This window comes from Anomaloglossus baeobatrachus, chromosome 7 (genome assembly GCF_048569485.1).
Source record: "Anomaloglossus baeobatrachus isolate aAnoBae1 chromosome 7, aAnoBae1.hap1, whole genome shotgun sequence".
Taxonomy (NCBI): Eukaryota; Metazoa; Chordata; class Amphibia; order Anura; family Aromobatidae; genus Anomaloglossus; species Anomaloglossus baeobatrachus.
In genome coordinates, this window is record NC_134359.1 from 206,463,466 (window position 1) to 206,478,429 (window position 14,964).

The 14,964-nt window shown below is 46.2% G+C and overlaps 1 protein-coding gene across 1 annotated transcript in view; it reads right to left on the reverse strand.

Annotated features, from left to right (window-relative positions):
- The window catches only part of LOC142245285 (ectonucleotide pyrophosphatase/phosphodiesterase family member 7-like), a 94,325-nt gene that overhangs the window by 78,304 nt on the left and 1,057 nt on the right, over positions 1-14,964 (reverse strand). The window lies entirely within an intron of this gene.

Below are 14,964 nucleotides of genomic sequence, written 5' to 3' on the forward strand. Positions count from 1 at the left end.
ACACACACCCCACTTGACTGGCATCAGTTGACCCAATTTTCAAGATGAAAAAGATGCTTTGCATGAAGCACTCTCAAAAATACGCGTGCCTTTCCCGTCCCGTGGCTGACCCAGGGGAAGAAAAGTCCTCTGAGAGCCATGACTTGTTCATCTTGGTTCTTTTAGAAACACAGCGAGGGGACTCCAACCACAGTCTCCCTCGTTTCCACTAACTTGGCCACACACACCCCACTTGCCTGGCATCGGTGGAGCCCCCTTTTGAAAAAGAAAAAGATGCTTTGCATGAAGCACTCTCAAAAATACGCGTGCCTTTCCCGTCCCCTGGCTGACCCAGGGGAAGAAAAGTACTCTGAGAGCCATGACTTGTTCATCTTGGTTCTTTTAGAAACACAGCGAGGGGACTCCAACCACAGTCTCCCTCGTTTCCTCTAACTGGGCCACACACACCCCACTTGACTGGCATCGGTTGAGTCCCCTTTTGAAAAAGAAAAAGATGCTTTGCATGAAGCACTCTCAAAAATACGCGTGCCTTTCCCGTCCCCTGGCTGACCCAGGGGAAGAAAAGTCCTCTGAGAGCCATGACTTGTTCATCTTGGTTCTTTTAGAAACACAGCGAGGGGACTCCAACCACAGTCTCCCTCGTTTCCACTAAATGGGCCACACACACCCCACTTGACTGGCATCAGTTGACCCAATTTTAAAGATGAAAAAGATGCTTTGCATGAAGCACTCTCAAAAATACGCGTGCCTTTCCCGTCCCCTGGCTGACCCAGGGGAAGAAATGTCCTCTGAGAGCCATGACTTGTTCATCTTGGTTCTTTTAGAAACACAGCGAGGGGACTCCAACCACAGTCTCCCTCGTTTCCACTAACTGGGCCACACACACCCCACTTGCCTGGCATCGGTGGAGCCCCCTTTTGAAAAAGAAAAAGATGCTTTGCATGAACCACTCTCAAAAATACGCGTGCCTTTCCCGTCCCCTGGCTGACCCAGGGGAAGAAAAGTACTCTGAGAGCCATGACTTGTTCATCTTGGTTCTTTTAGAAACACAGCGAGGGGACTCCAACCACAGTCTCCCTCGTTTCCACTAACTGGGCCACACACACCCCACTTGACTGGCATCGGTTGAGCCCCCTTTTGAAAAAGAAAAAGATGCTTTGCATGAAGCACTCTCAAAAATACGCGTGCCTTTCCCGTCCCCTGGCTGACCCAGGGGAAGAAAATTCCGCTGAGAGCCATGACTTGTTCATCTTGGTTCTTTTAGAGACACAGCGAGGGGACTCCAACCACAGTCTCCCTCGTTTCCACTAAATGGGCCACACACACCCCACTTGACTGGCATCAGTTGACCCAATTTTCAAGATGAAAAAGATGCTTTGCATGAAGCACTCTCAAAAATACGCGTGCCTTTCCCGTCCCCTGGCTGACCCAGGGGAAGAAAAGTACTCTGAGAGCCATGACTTGTTCATCTTGGTTCTTTTAGAAACACAGCGAGGGGACTCCAACCACAGTCTCCCTCGTTTCCACTAACTGGGCCACACACACCCCACTTGACTGGCATCGGTTGAGCCCCCTTTTGAAAAAGAAAAAGATGCTTTGCATGAAGCACTCTTAAAAATACGCGTGCCTTTCCCGTCCCCTGGCTGACCCAGGGGAAGAAAAGTCCGCTGAGAGCCATGACTTGTTCATCTTGGTTCTTTTAGAGACACAGCGAGGGGACTCCAACCACAGTCTCCCTCGTTTCCACTAAATGGGCCACACACACCCCACTTGACTGGCATCAGTTGACCCAATTTTCAAGATGAAAAAGATGCTTTGCATGAAGCACTCTCAAAAATACGCGTGCCTTTCCCGTCCCCTGGCTGACCCAGGGGAAGAAAAGTCCTCTGAGAGCCATGACTTGTTCATCTTGGTTCTTTTAGAGACACAGCGAGGGGACTCCAACCACAGTCTCCCTCGTTTCCACTAAATGGGCCACACACACCCCACTTGACTGGCATCAGTTGACCCAATTTTCAAGATGAAAAAGATGCTTTGCATGAAGCACTCTCAAAAATACGCGTACCTTTCCCGTCCCCTGGCTGACCCAGGGGAAGAAAAGTACTCTGAGAGCCATGACTTGTTCATCTTGGTTCTTTTAGAAACACAGCGAGGGGACTCCAACCACAGTCTCCCTCGTTTCCACTAACTGGGCCACACACACCCCACTTGACTGGCATCGGTTGAGCCCCCTTTTGAAAAAGAAAAAGATGCTTTGCATGAACCACTCTCAAAAATACGCGTGCCTTTCCCGTCCCCTGGCTGACCCAGGGGAACAAAAGTACTCTGAGAGCCATGACTTGTTCATCTTTGTTCTTTTAGAAACACAGCGAGGGGACTCCAACCACAGTCTCCCTCGTTTCCACTAACTGGGCCACACACACCCCACTTGCCTGGCATCGGTGGAGCCCCCTTTTGAAAAAGAAAAAGATGCTTTGCATGAAGCACTCTCAAAAATACGCGTGCCTTTCCCGTCCCCTGGCTGACCCAGGGGAAGAAAAGTACTCTGAGAGCCATGACTTGTTCATCTTGGTTCTTTTAGAAACACAGCGAGGGGACTCCAACCACAGTCTCCCTCGTTTCCACTAAATGGGCCACACACACCCCACTTGACTGGCATCAGTTGACCCAATTTTCAAGATGAAAAAGATGCTTTGCATGAAGCACTCTCAAAAATACGCGTGCCTTTCCCGTCCCCTGGCTGACCCAGGGGAAGAAAAGTCCTCTGAGAGCCATGACTTGTTCATCTTGGTTCTTTTAGAGACACAGCGAGGGGACTCCAACCACAGTCTCCCTCGTTTCCACTAAATGGGCCACACACACCCCACTTGACTGGCATCAGTTGACCCAATTTTCAAGATGAAAAAGATGCTTTGCATGAAGCACTCTCAAAAATACGCGTGCCTTTCCCGTCCCCTGGCTGACCCAGGGGAAGAAAAGTACTCTGAGAGTTATGACTTGTTCATCTTGGTTCTTTTAGAAACACAGCGAGGGGACTCCAACCACAGTCTCCCTCGTTTCCTCTAACTGGGCCACACACACCCCACTTGACTGGCATCGGTTGAGTCCCCTTTTGAAAAAGAAAAAGATGCTTTGCATGAAGCACTCTCAAAAATACGCGTGCCTTTCCCGTCCCCTGGCTGACCCAGGGGAAGAAAAGTCCTCTGAGAGCCATGACTTGTTCATCTTGGTTCTTTTAGAAACACAGCGAGGGGACTCCAACCACAGTCTCCCTCGTTTCCACTAAATCGGCCACACACACCCCACTTGACTGGCATCAGTTGACCCAATTTTCAAGATGAAAAAGATGCTTTGCATGAAGCACTCTCAAAAATACGCGTGCCTTTCCCGTCCCGTGGCTGACCCAGGGGAAGAAAAGTCCTCTGAGAGCCATGACTTGTTCATCTTGGTTCTTTTAGAAACACAGCGAGGGGACTCCAACCACAGTCTCCCTCGTTTCCACTAACTGGGCCACACACACCCCACTTGCCTGGCATCGGTGGAGCCCCCTTTTGAAAAAGAAAAAGATGCTTTGCATGAAGCACTTTCAAAAATACGCGTGCCTTTCCCGTCCCCTGGCTGACCCAGGGGAAGAAAAGTACTCTGAGAGCCATGACTTGTTCATCTTGGTTCTTTTAGAAACACAGCGAGGGGACTCCAACCACAGTCTCCCTCGTTTCCACTAAATGGGCCACACACACCCCACTTGACTGGCATCAGTTGACCCAATTTTAAAGATGAAAAAGATGCTTTGCATGAAGCACTCTCAAAAATACGCGTGCCTTTCCCGTCCCCTGGCTGACCCAGGGGAAGAAAAGTCCTCTGAGAGCCATGACTTGTTCATCTTGGTTCTTTTAGAAACACAGCGAGGGGACTCCAACCACAGTCTCCCTCGTTTCCACTAACTGGGCCACACACACCCCACTTGCCTGGCATCGGTGGAGCCCCCTTTTGAAAAAGAAAAAGATGCTTTGCATGAAGCACTCTCAAAAATACGCGTGCCTTTCCCGTCCCCTGGCTGACCCAGGGGAAGAAAAGTACTCTGAGAGCCATGACTTGTTCATCTTGGTTCTTTTAGAAACACAGCGAGGGGACTCCAACCACAGTCTCCCTCGTTTCCACTAACTGGGCCACACACACCCCACTTGACTGGCATCGGTTGAGTCCCCTTTTGAAAAAGAAAAAGATGCTTTGCATGAAGCACTCTCAAAAATACGCGTGCCTTTCCCGTCCCCTGGCTGACCCAGGGGAAGAAAAGTCCTCTGAGAGCCATGACTTGTTCATCTTGGTTCTTTTAGAGACACAGCGAGGGGACTCCAACCACAGTCTCCCTCGTTTCCACTAAATGGGCCACACACACCCCACTTGACTGGCATCAGTTGACCCAATTTTCAAGATGAAAAAGATGCTTTGCATGAAGCACTCTCAAAAATACGCGTGCCTTTCCCGTCCCCTGGCTGACCCAGGGGAAGAAAAGTACTCTGAGAGTTATGACTTGTTCATCTTGGTTCTTTTAGAAACACAGCGAGGGGACTCCAACCACAGTCTCCCTCGTTTCCTCTAACTGGGCCACACACACCCCACTTGACTGGCATCGGTTGAGTCCCCTTTTGAAAAAGAAAAAGATGCTTTGCATGAAGCACTCTCAAAAATACGCGTGCCTTTCCCGTCCCCTGGCTGACCCAGGGGAAGAAAAGTCCTCTGAGAGCCATGACTTGTTCATCTTGGTTCTTTTAGAAACACAGCGAGGGGACTCCAACCACAGTCTCCCTCGTTTCCACTAAATCGGCCACACACACCCCACTTGACTGGCATCAGTTGACCCAATTTTCAAGATGAAAAAGATGCTTTGCATGAAGCACTCTCAAAAATACGCGTGCCTTTCCCGTCCCGTGGCTGACCCAGGGGAAGAAAAGTCCTCTGAGAGCCATGACTTGTTCATCTTGGTTCTTTTAGAAACACAGCGAGGGGACTCCAACCACAGTCTCCCTCGTTTCCACTAACTGGGCCACACACACCCCACTTGCCTGGCATCGGTGGAGCCCCCTTTTGAAAAAGAAAAAGATGCTTTGCATGAAGCACTTTCAAAAATACGCGTGCCTTTCCCGTCCCCTGGCTGACCCAGGGGAAGAAAAGTACTCTGAGAGCCATGACTTGTTCATCTTGGTTCTTTTAGAAACACAGCGAGGGGACTCCAACCACAGTCTCCCTCGTTTCCACTAAATGGGCCACACACACCCCACTTGACTGGCATCAGTTGACCCAATTTTAAAGATGAAAAAGATGCTTTGCATGAAGCACTCTCAAAAATACGCGTGCCTTTCCCGTCCCCTGGCTGACCCAGGGGAAGAAAAGTCCTCTGAGAGCCATGACTTGTTCATCTTGGTTCTTTTAGAAACACAGCGAGGGGACTCCAACCACAGTCTCCCTCGTTTCCACTAACTGGGCCACACACACCCCACTTGCCTGGCATCGGTGGAGCCCCCTTTTGAAAAAGAAAAAGATGCTTTGCATGAAGCACTCTCAAAAATACGCGTGCCTTTCCCGTCCCCTGGCTGACCCAGGGGAAGAAAAGTACTCTGAGAGCCATGACTTGTTCATCTTGGTTCTTTTAGAAACACAGCGAGGGGACTCCAACCACAGTCTCCCTCGTTTCCACTAACTGGGCCACACACACCCCACTTGACTGGCATCGGTTGAGCCCCCTTTTGAAAAAGAAAAAGATGCTTTGCATGAAGCACTCTCAAAAATACGCGTGCCTTTCCCGTCCCCTGGCTGACCCAGGGGAAGAAAATTCCGCTGAGAGCCATGACTTGTTCATCTTGGTTCTTTTAGAGACACAGCGAGGGGACTCCAACCACAGTCTCCCTCGTTTCCACTAAATGGGCCACACACACCCCACTTGACTGGCATCAGTTGACCCAATTTTCAAGATGAAAAAGATGCTTTGCATGAAGCACTCTCAAAAATACGCGTGCCTTTCCCGTCCCCTGGCTGACCCAGGGGAAGAAAAGTACTCTGAGAGCCATGACTTGTTCATCTTGGTTCTTTTAGAAACACAGCGAGGGGACTCCAACCACAGTCTCCCTCGTTTCCACTAACTGGGCCACACACACCCCACTTGACTGGCATCGGTTGAGCCCCCTTTTGAAAAAGAAAAAGATGCTTTGCATGAAGCACTCTTAAAAATACGCGTGCCTTTCCCGTCCCCTGGCTGACCCAGGGGAAGAAAAGTCCGCTGAGAGCCATGACTTGTTCATCTTGGTTCTTTTAGAGACACAGCGAGGGGACTCCAACCACAGTCTCCCTCGTTTCCACTAAATGGGCCACACACACCCCACTTGACTGGCATCAGTTGACCCAATTTTCAAGATGAAAAAGATGCTTTGCATGAAGCACTCTCAAAAATACGCGTGCCTTTCCCGTCCCCTGGCTGACCCAGGGGAAGAAAAGTCCTCTGAGAGCCATGACTTGTTCATCTTGGTTCTTTTAGAGACACAGCGAGGGGACTCCAACCACAGTCTCCCTCGTTTCCACTAAATGGGCCACACACACCCCACTTGACTGGCATCAGTTGACCCAATCTTCAAGATGAAAAAGATGCTTTGCATGAAGCACTCTCAAAAATACGCGTACCTTTCCCGTCCCCTGGCTGACCCAGGGGAAGAAAAGTACTCTGAGAGCCATGACTTGTTCATCTTGGTTCTTTTAGAAACACAGCGAGGGGACTCCAACCACAGTCTCCCTCGTTTCCACTAACTGGGCCACACACACCCCACTTGACTGGCATCGGTTGAGTCCCCTTTTGAAAAAGAAAAAGATGCTTTGCATGAAGCACTCTCAAAAATACGCGTGCCTTTCCCGTCCCCTGGCTGACCCAGGGGAAGAAAAGTCCTCTGAGAGCCATGACTTGTTCATCTTGGTTCTTTTAGAGACACAGCGAGGGGACTCCAACCACAGTCTCCCTCGTTTCCACTAAATGGGCCACACACACCCCACTTGACTGGCATCAGTTGACCCAATTTTCAAGATGAAAAAGATGCTTTGCATGAAGCACTCTCAAAAATACCCGTGCCTTTTGCCTCCCCTGGCTGACCCAGGGGAAGAAAAGTCCTTTGAGAGCCATGTCCACATTGTCAGTGGACAGACACGTGTGCTTATCTGCCAGCAGACCCCCAGCAGCACTGAAGACAGGTTCCGAGAGAACGCTGGCTGCAGGACACGACAAGATCCCCAAGGCGTACGTGGCGAGCTCAGGCAATTTATCCAGATTGGAAGCCTAAAATGAGCAGGGCTCAAGTTGCACATTAATGGAATCGATGTTTCCTTGCATATACTCATATATCTGTGTGTCCTCCTCTTTTTCCTTGTCCAGCTGTTTTGTTTTCGCATGAGTATATGTCCTTGTCACTTTCCCATGTGTTGTGAGTTGTTTGTCACCTTTTGGACACCTTTGAGGGTGTTTTCTAGGTGTTTTTCTGTGTTTGTGATTGCCTGCCATAGTTTCCTATGCAGTTCGAGTTCGGTTCGTCGAACGTTCGACGAGCCGAACTCGAACGGGACCTCCGTTCGGCGAACCGACCTCGAGCCGAACCGAGACCGGTTCGCTCATCTCTAGTTATTAGGTAAATGTGCATCAAGGGAGCATGTTAGAGGCATATCGAGAGTGTAAGAGGCACAGCGTGGGGAGGGATATGGCTATGAGGGAAATCTTTGGCATCACGATCGGTCATTTTCACTTGAGGTTGCAAAGTATGATTCAGTGTGGATTTGGTACACCATTTACACGTGATATTTTTTTGATTTGTGACATAGGCAGGTTTATTATAGTTCACTACAATTACCAACTAAGCATATTCATATCAGCTATGTGCTGACCATTAGGGTGAGAGCAAGAGCTGTGTCACCGACCAATAGAATGAGAGTAAGAGCTCTTTCACATGTAATTCGGTGCGATGATGGATCTCAATGCACGGACTGGTTGTGCGTCTCCCTCCCGAGAAAAACAAGTTAACAAAAATATATGACTGAATAGGATAACTGAAGTGAGCACTAATATATATATATATATGAGTGCAAGCCAAAACTTACATACTATAGGAGAATAAGGCTGCACATCAAACTTAGATAATAGTATAATGCCTCAAGCATATGGAAAAATATTGGAATATACAATGAAAAATGCTACTTGCTAATTTGAACATGTGAATAATGAAATGCATACCTGCCATGAATATTAGGAAAAAGGAGATATTTAGCAATCGCATTGATCAATGTAACTGAGCCCCAAGACCTCGTCAAGGTATATCTCTATATTGGGGTCCCTAGCTCTGTGACCCTAACTGTGTGTCATCTCATTGCAATTAAAAACCGCTGTGGGTGGAGAGGGGTAACTAAGGACTTTCTTATATAGGAGATGGAAAAAACATGGCCGAAAGGGGCGGAGCTGTGTTCACATTCAGAAAAAAAACTACATATAACTGAATAGGATAACTGAAGTGAGCACTAATATATATATATATATATATATGAGTGCAAGCCAAAACTTACATACTATAGGAGGATAAGGCTGCACATAAAACTTAGATAATAGTATAATGCCTCAAGCATATGGAAAAATATTGGAATATACAATGAAAAATGCTACTTGCTAATTTGAACATGTGAATAATGAAATGCATACCTGCCATGAATATTAGGAAAAAGGAGATATTTAGCAATCGCATTGATCAATGTAACTGAGCCCCAAGACCTCGTCAAGGTATATCTCTATATTGGGGTCCCTAGCTCTGTGACCCTAACTGTGTGTCATCTCATTGCAATTAAAAACCGCTGTGGGTGGAGAGGGGTAACTAAGGACTTTCTTATATAGGAGATGGAAAAAACATGGCCGAAAGGGGCGGAGCTGTGTTCACATTCAGAAAAAAAACTACATATAACTGAATAGGATAACTGAAGTGAGCACTAATATATATATATATATATATGAGTGCAAGCCAAAACTTACATACTATAGGAGGATAAGGCTGCACATAAAACTTAGATAATAGTATAATGCCTCAAGCATATGGAAAAATATTGGAATATACAATGAAAAATGCTACTTGCTAATTTGAACATGTGAATAATGAAATGCATACCTGCCATGAATATTAGGAAAAAGGAGATATTTAGCAATCGCATTGATCAATGTAACTGAGCCCCAAGACCTCGTCAAGGTATATCTCTATATTGGGGTCCCTAGCTCTGTGACCCTAACTGTGTGTCATCTCATTGCAATTAAAAACCGCTAGGGACCCCAATATAGAGATATACCTTGACGAGGTCTTGGGGCTCAGTTACATTGATCAATGCGATTGCTAAATATATCCTTTTTCCTAATATTCATGGCAGGTATGCATTTCATTATTCACATGTTCAAATTAGCAAGTAGCATTTTTCATTGTATATTCCAATATTTTTCCATATGCTTGAAGCATTATACTATTATCTAAGTTTGATGTGCAGCCTTATCCTCCTATAGTATGTAAGTTTTGGCTTGCACTCATATATATATATATATATATATATATATTAGTGCTCACTTCAGTTATCCTATTCAGTTATATGTAGTTTTTTTTCTGAATGTGAACACAGCTCCGCCCCTTTCGGCCATGTTTTTTCCATCTCCTATATAAGAAAGTCCTTAGTTACCCCTCTCCACCCATAGCGGTTTTTAATTGCAATGAGATGACACACAGTTAGGGTCACAGAGCTATGGACCCCAATATAGAGATATACCTTGACGAGGTCTTGGGGCTCAGTTACATTGATCAATGTGATTGCTAAATATCTCCTTTTTCCTAATATTCATGGCAGGTATGCATTTCATTATTCACATGTTTAAATTAGCAAGTAGCATTTTTCATTGTATATTCCAATATTTCTCCATATGCTTGAGGCATTATACTATTATCTAAGTTTGATGTGCAGCCTTATCCTCCTATAATAACAAAAATATATGAAGCTGTCATGCTCGAGTCAGGAGAACCGCCCCAACTTACCGAACTGCTAGTAATCAGAAGGATTAACCAAGTAGTTCACTATGATTTTCACTAGTAAATGACATTTTATTGATACAAGAAAAAACATATTTAGGTATATTCATACACAGCAACTTGTTCAGCCCTTTCCATGCATGTGCTGCACATACACCCAATTCAGATGAATGAATGAATGACCTTTAAGTAGCAGAAATTTTACAACTTATGTGCTGCATATGGGATTTTCTGGGAATACGTTTCTTACAGTGGTAGGTTAAAATAAAAATAAGAGCTGAGCTGTTACTTCTCTCTATTCCAGAGCTGACTCTGCTGTTGCTACACTTTTATTTCACAGGCTACATCAGTGACATCATGACTACAGTGCAATTAATGAAGCAGATGTCTGACTCGCCCCAGTGCTATGGGGTACTCAGTCCCGGGCGCTGTGTTACTGGGATGTGTCACTGGGTGGCTGCTGCCCGGTTCCGTGACCCTGGTGGTCGCTTTAAAAAGGGGGTTATGTACAGGGGAGTAGTTAATAAAGTCTATGTCGTGACGCCACTTGCAGGTTATGGTTATGGTGATGGAACCATCTCTGCACATTCTCCCTACTGGGGCTGGTGTTGGTGGCAGCCTAGATGTTGGGCCCTCTGCAAGTAGGGCCAGGGCCCCAGGGGATAGATGATGGAGTTAGGCATGGAAAGAAGGTAGGCCACACAAGGGATTGCAGTGTAACTGGTTGTCTTTACTCACAGCAGGTGGATAGCTGGGACCTGGAGGACGGCTGGTCTTCACCACTGGTTCCCTTGGTCCCAATACCGTTTGGTGACCTTGTGACATCTTTCCCCTGCACCTTTCTCAAGTTGGTGGGTCCTCGTGGCTTGGAGCATCTTGGGGTCCCCTCCTGTTAGTCTCTCAATAGGGTCGGTGTTTGGTTCCGGTCCCTGGTTTTCACATTACTACTGGTACCCCCGGACTTCTAAGGTCAGTGAGGTCCTGGATGGTCCCCTCACTGTGCAGATTTTATCAAGTCTGCCTGGAGCGGTTGCCTGACCCAGGGCTCTGTACCCCATCGGTGCTCTGGTTCCGGGAGTACTCCACCGTATTCCACCGGCAACCACACGCCTGGGCCCTCAGGTCACCGTTACACTCCCATGTCAGTGCAGTTACGTCCGTCTCCTTTCACCTCCACTTACTAACTGTCTGTCAGTCTGTCTGTCCCCTCCCACCTGGTTGTCGTCTAGTGGACTGGATCAGCTCCACCCCTGGGTGGCCATCCATTGCGTCTAACTCTAGTCTGTCACTGGTCTGTGGATGGGGGAAAAACTGGGATTATAATGTGTTTTCCTGTTACCGGCACTGGTCTTCCAGGTCCCTGGGGGTAGGTCCTGCATGTTTGACAGGATGCAGTACCTTGTAGTGCCCTGATGGGTTCAGGTGCACTACATATCAATTATGTGTATCTCTTCACCATACAAGACAGAGTTTGTGGAGGCAATTTCCTAGGTTCTAGAGCCCTGTTCTTGGGATTGCTGTGAATAGAAAAAACTTACTATCCTGGGAATAACCCAGTTAATTGAAGGGGTTGCCCACTACTTGGTCAACCTGTTACGAATTACAATATTCCACGATGATGAATAAAGATGCCTTATACTCACCTCCGGTATCAGCCCTGTACCAGCAACGTCATTGATGGGTCTCCTGTGATGTTAATACTGTATGTCCTCTGAACCCTGTAGACAATTAGCAGATGCTTCACTCTCACTTCCTGTAGACAAAACTGTCATCTTAAGAAAGTCAGAGAGCAGCAGGAGCTTTCATTTCTTTAGGTTGTCAGTTTTGTTCACAGGAAGTGAGAGTGAAACGGACTCTGATTGGCTGCAATGCTGATATGACGATAATTTCACACGAGTGCCGGGAGTCCTGTCACAAACATCACTGGAACGGTGCCAGCACCATAGGTGAGTATATGGTGTCTTTATTCTATGTAGGGGAATATTGTAATTGAGAAGGGATTGCACGAGTAATGCAATTATAAACACAAAATCTGGCTTTGCAGTTCTCTGTATCTTAGGCTAATTCCAAATAAGGGTATGATTTTTATCTAGAAACATTAGATGATTTCCCTCCATATGCCACTCGTGTGTCATCCCTATGCTAGTTTATTACATCTGTTTTTATACATAAGTTTAAAAAAGTTTACAAGAGGAAATTTGCATATATTAGACCAAATAAGAAAGAAACTAGAGCATGCATTTATTTCATTCACAAGCACACTCAATCCTTGGGAAAAACTGTTATCTGAACAACCCTATTGAATAATATTGGTCAGTTTACTGTTAAGGCTGCTTTACATGCGTCAATTTCTCGTGCGATCGTATTTGCGATCGCACCCGCCCCCATCGTTTGTGCGATATGTGCAATTTGTTGCCCGTATTGCACAAAGTCGTAAACCCCCGTTACACGTACTTACCTTCCAAACGACCTCGCTGTGGGCAGCGAACATCCTCTTCCTGAAGGGGAAGGGACGTTCAGCGTCACCACGACGTCACACAGCTGCCAGCCAATAGTAGCGGAGGGGCGGAGATGAGCAGGACGTAAACATCCCGCCCACCTCCTTCCTTTCGCATTGCCAGCGGGACACAGATAAGCTGCAGTTCATCGTTCCCGGAGTGTCACACGTAGCGATGTGTGCTGCCCCGGGAACGATGAACAACCGGCGCAGAGAAGGACATGCGATTTAGAAAATGAGCGACGTTAGGGGAGTATAAGGTGAGTATTTTTGCTCGTTAACAGACGCTCATAGCTGTCACACGCTACGATATGTCAAACGGCGCCGGATGTGCGTCACTTACGACGTGACCCCGACAACATATCGTTTGATATATCGTAGCGAGTAAAGCCCGCTTTAGTGTGCAATTATAACACGGATAGCACCTGCACTCAGAATACATTGTCTTTATATATTGTTACATCATGCAGTATAGCTGTCTTTGTTATATACTGGTATCATTGATTAAAGCAATCTCTGAACTCTCTTTGACTCTCTACAGACTGGGAAGCAAGTAGGCGATCACCACTTTCTAATAATGATGAGCGAACCCGAACTGTAAAGTTCGGGGTCCGTACTGATTACCTTCGCTTCGGTGCTAAGCCCTAAACAAAGACTTTTGACTGTATGTCCGATTCCTGTTTGGATTTGTTACCCGAATAAAGCTTGTTGAAATGTTACAGAGCAACTAAACAGAAAGCTTTTAGGCTATAGGCACTTGCAGAGCCATCGCAGCGATACCAAGTATTGGCATGGTTGTGATTGACCAGGGAAATCACTGTAAAAAAAAGGAAACAAAATGATTAAAGCAGGGCATACTTACCAGTCTCTGCGGTGCTGTTGTAACACTGCCTCCAGGTCCACTCATTAAACCTCATGCATATTCCTGCTTCCCCCACCCACCATCAGTGAGAGCGCCTGTGATTGGCTGCAGTAAGAATGCTGGCATGCCAGCATCTCAGATTGGTGGCCCTCACAGAGGGTGTCTGCCGGAGTAAAAATAAGTATATTAATAAATGACATAGGGTGCCCAGTATACTGATAGCGAGCGCAGATAAAGCATATGGTTACAGGCTGCAGCTCCCATCCATGTGCGATATCTTGACTGTATATCAAAATAAGAGGAACACCATGCAATTTTTGTTTAATTATTTAAATAAATAATTTGAAAATCTGGCATGCAGTCCCACTGAATTTTGATACCCAGCCAAGATAAAGACAACAGTTGTGAGCTGGTATTCTCAGCTTGAAGAGGCTTATTTTTATTGAGCCCTCTCCAGCCTAAAAATAGTAGCCAGCAGCAGCCCAGATTTGTCGCATCCAATAGTTGCGACAATTCCGACGTTTTACCCTGCTCATCCTGATTGCCTTGGTGCTGGGACAACTGAAGTAATATAGGGGTTTATAAACAGCTGTGATTTGTCAGCTGTCATAAAGCCCTGGAGTAATAATGGGTAGGGGTCTATGATACCCCCTATTACTAATCCTATAAGTAAAAAAAAATAAACACAAACACAGAGAAAAATCCTTTGTTTTTTTTAAAAAAAGTCCACTTTTACCCATTTATTAACCCCAAAACACCCATGAATGTCTGACGTAATCCACACGAGGTCCCAGGATGATCCCAGCTCTGCTACATATGAGGTTGCAGTATGTTGTCACATTAGAAAACGTGACCGCTTATTGCTACTATTAGGGACACACTGACTAAAACCCACAGCTGTGAGTGGTGACATCACTGAGTTCATCTAAGGTCACAGCTGGAAGTTCCAACGGTACCACAGCTGTGACCACAGAACTGACCTGAGGTAAACTCATTGAACTCAGTGACCTCACCTCAAGTAAAGTAATTGAACTCCATGAGTATTTGGTTGCAAACATTGCTGCACCAAATCTGCATATCCTGGTAAGAAAAACGCATCAAAATCGCATCAAAAAGTCAGGTCTGCAAGGGTGTTTTTCAGGTTAATAAAGAGGTATAAGAGGGTGCTTAAGAGGGTGTTTCTATTTTATGTCATATAAAAGATTTTTTCGGTATTTGAGTTGTATTACTTTTCATTTAAAGGATTAGTAATGGGGAAGGTCCCAAAGACCCCTCCTCATTACTAATCTAGGGCTTGATGACAGCTGACAAATCACAGCTGTCATTAACCCTTTATATTACCAAAATAAAGCACCAGAATTGTTGCATTTAATGGATGTGACAAATCTGGGCATCTGTGGGCTGGCATTTTTAGACTGGGGGCCAATATCCATGGCTCCTCTCATCCTGATACCAATTTCCACCTGTGTGCTTTACCGTGGCTGGATAACAAAAATGAGGGAGAACCTACACTTTTTCCCCACTCTATT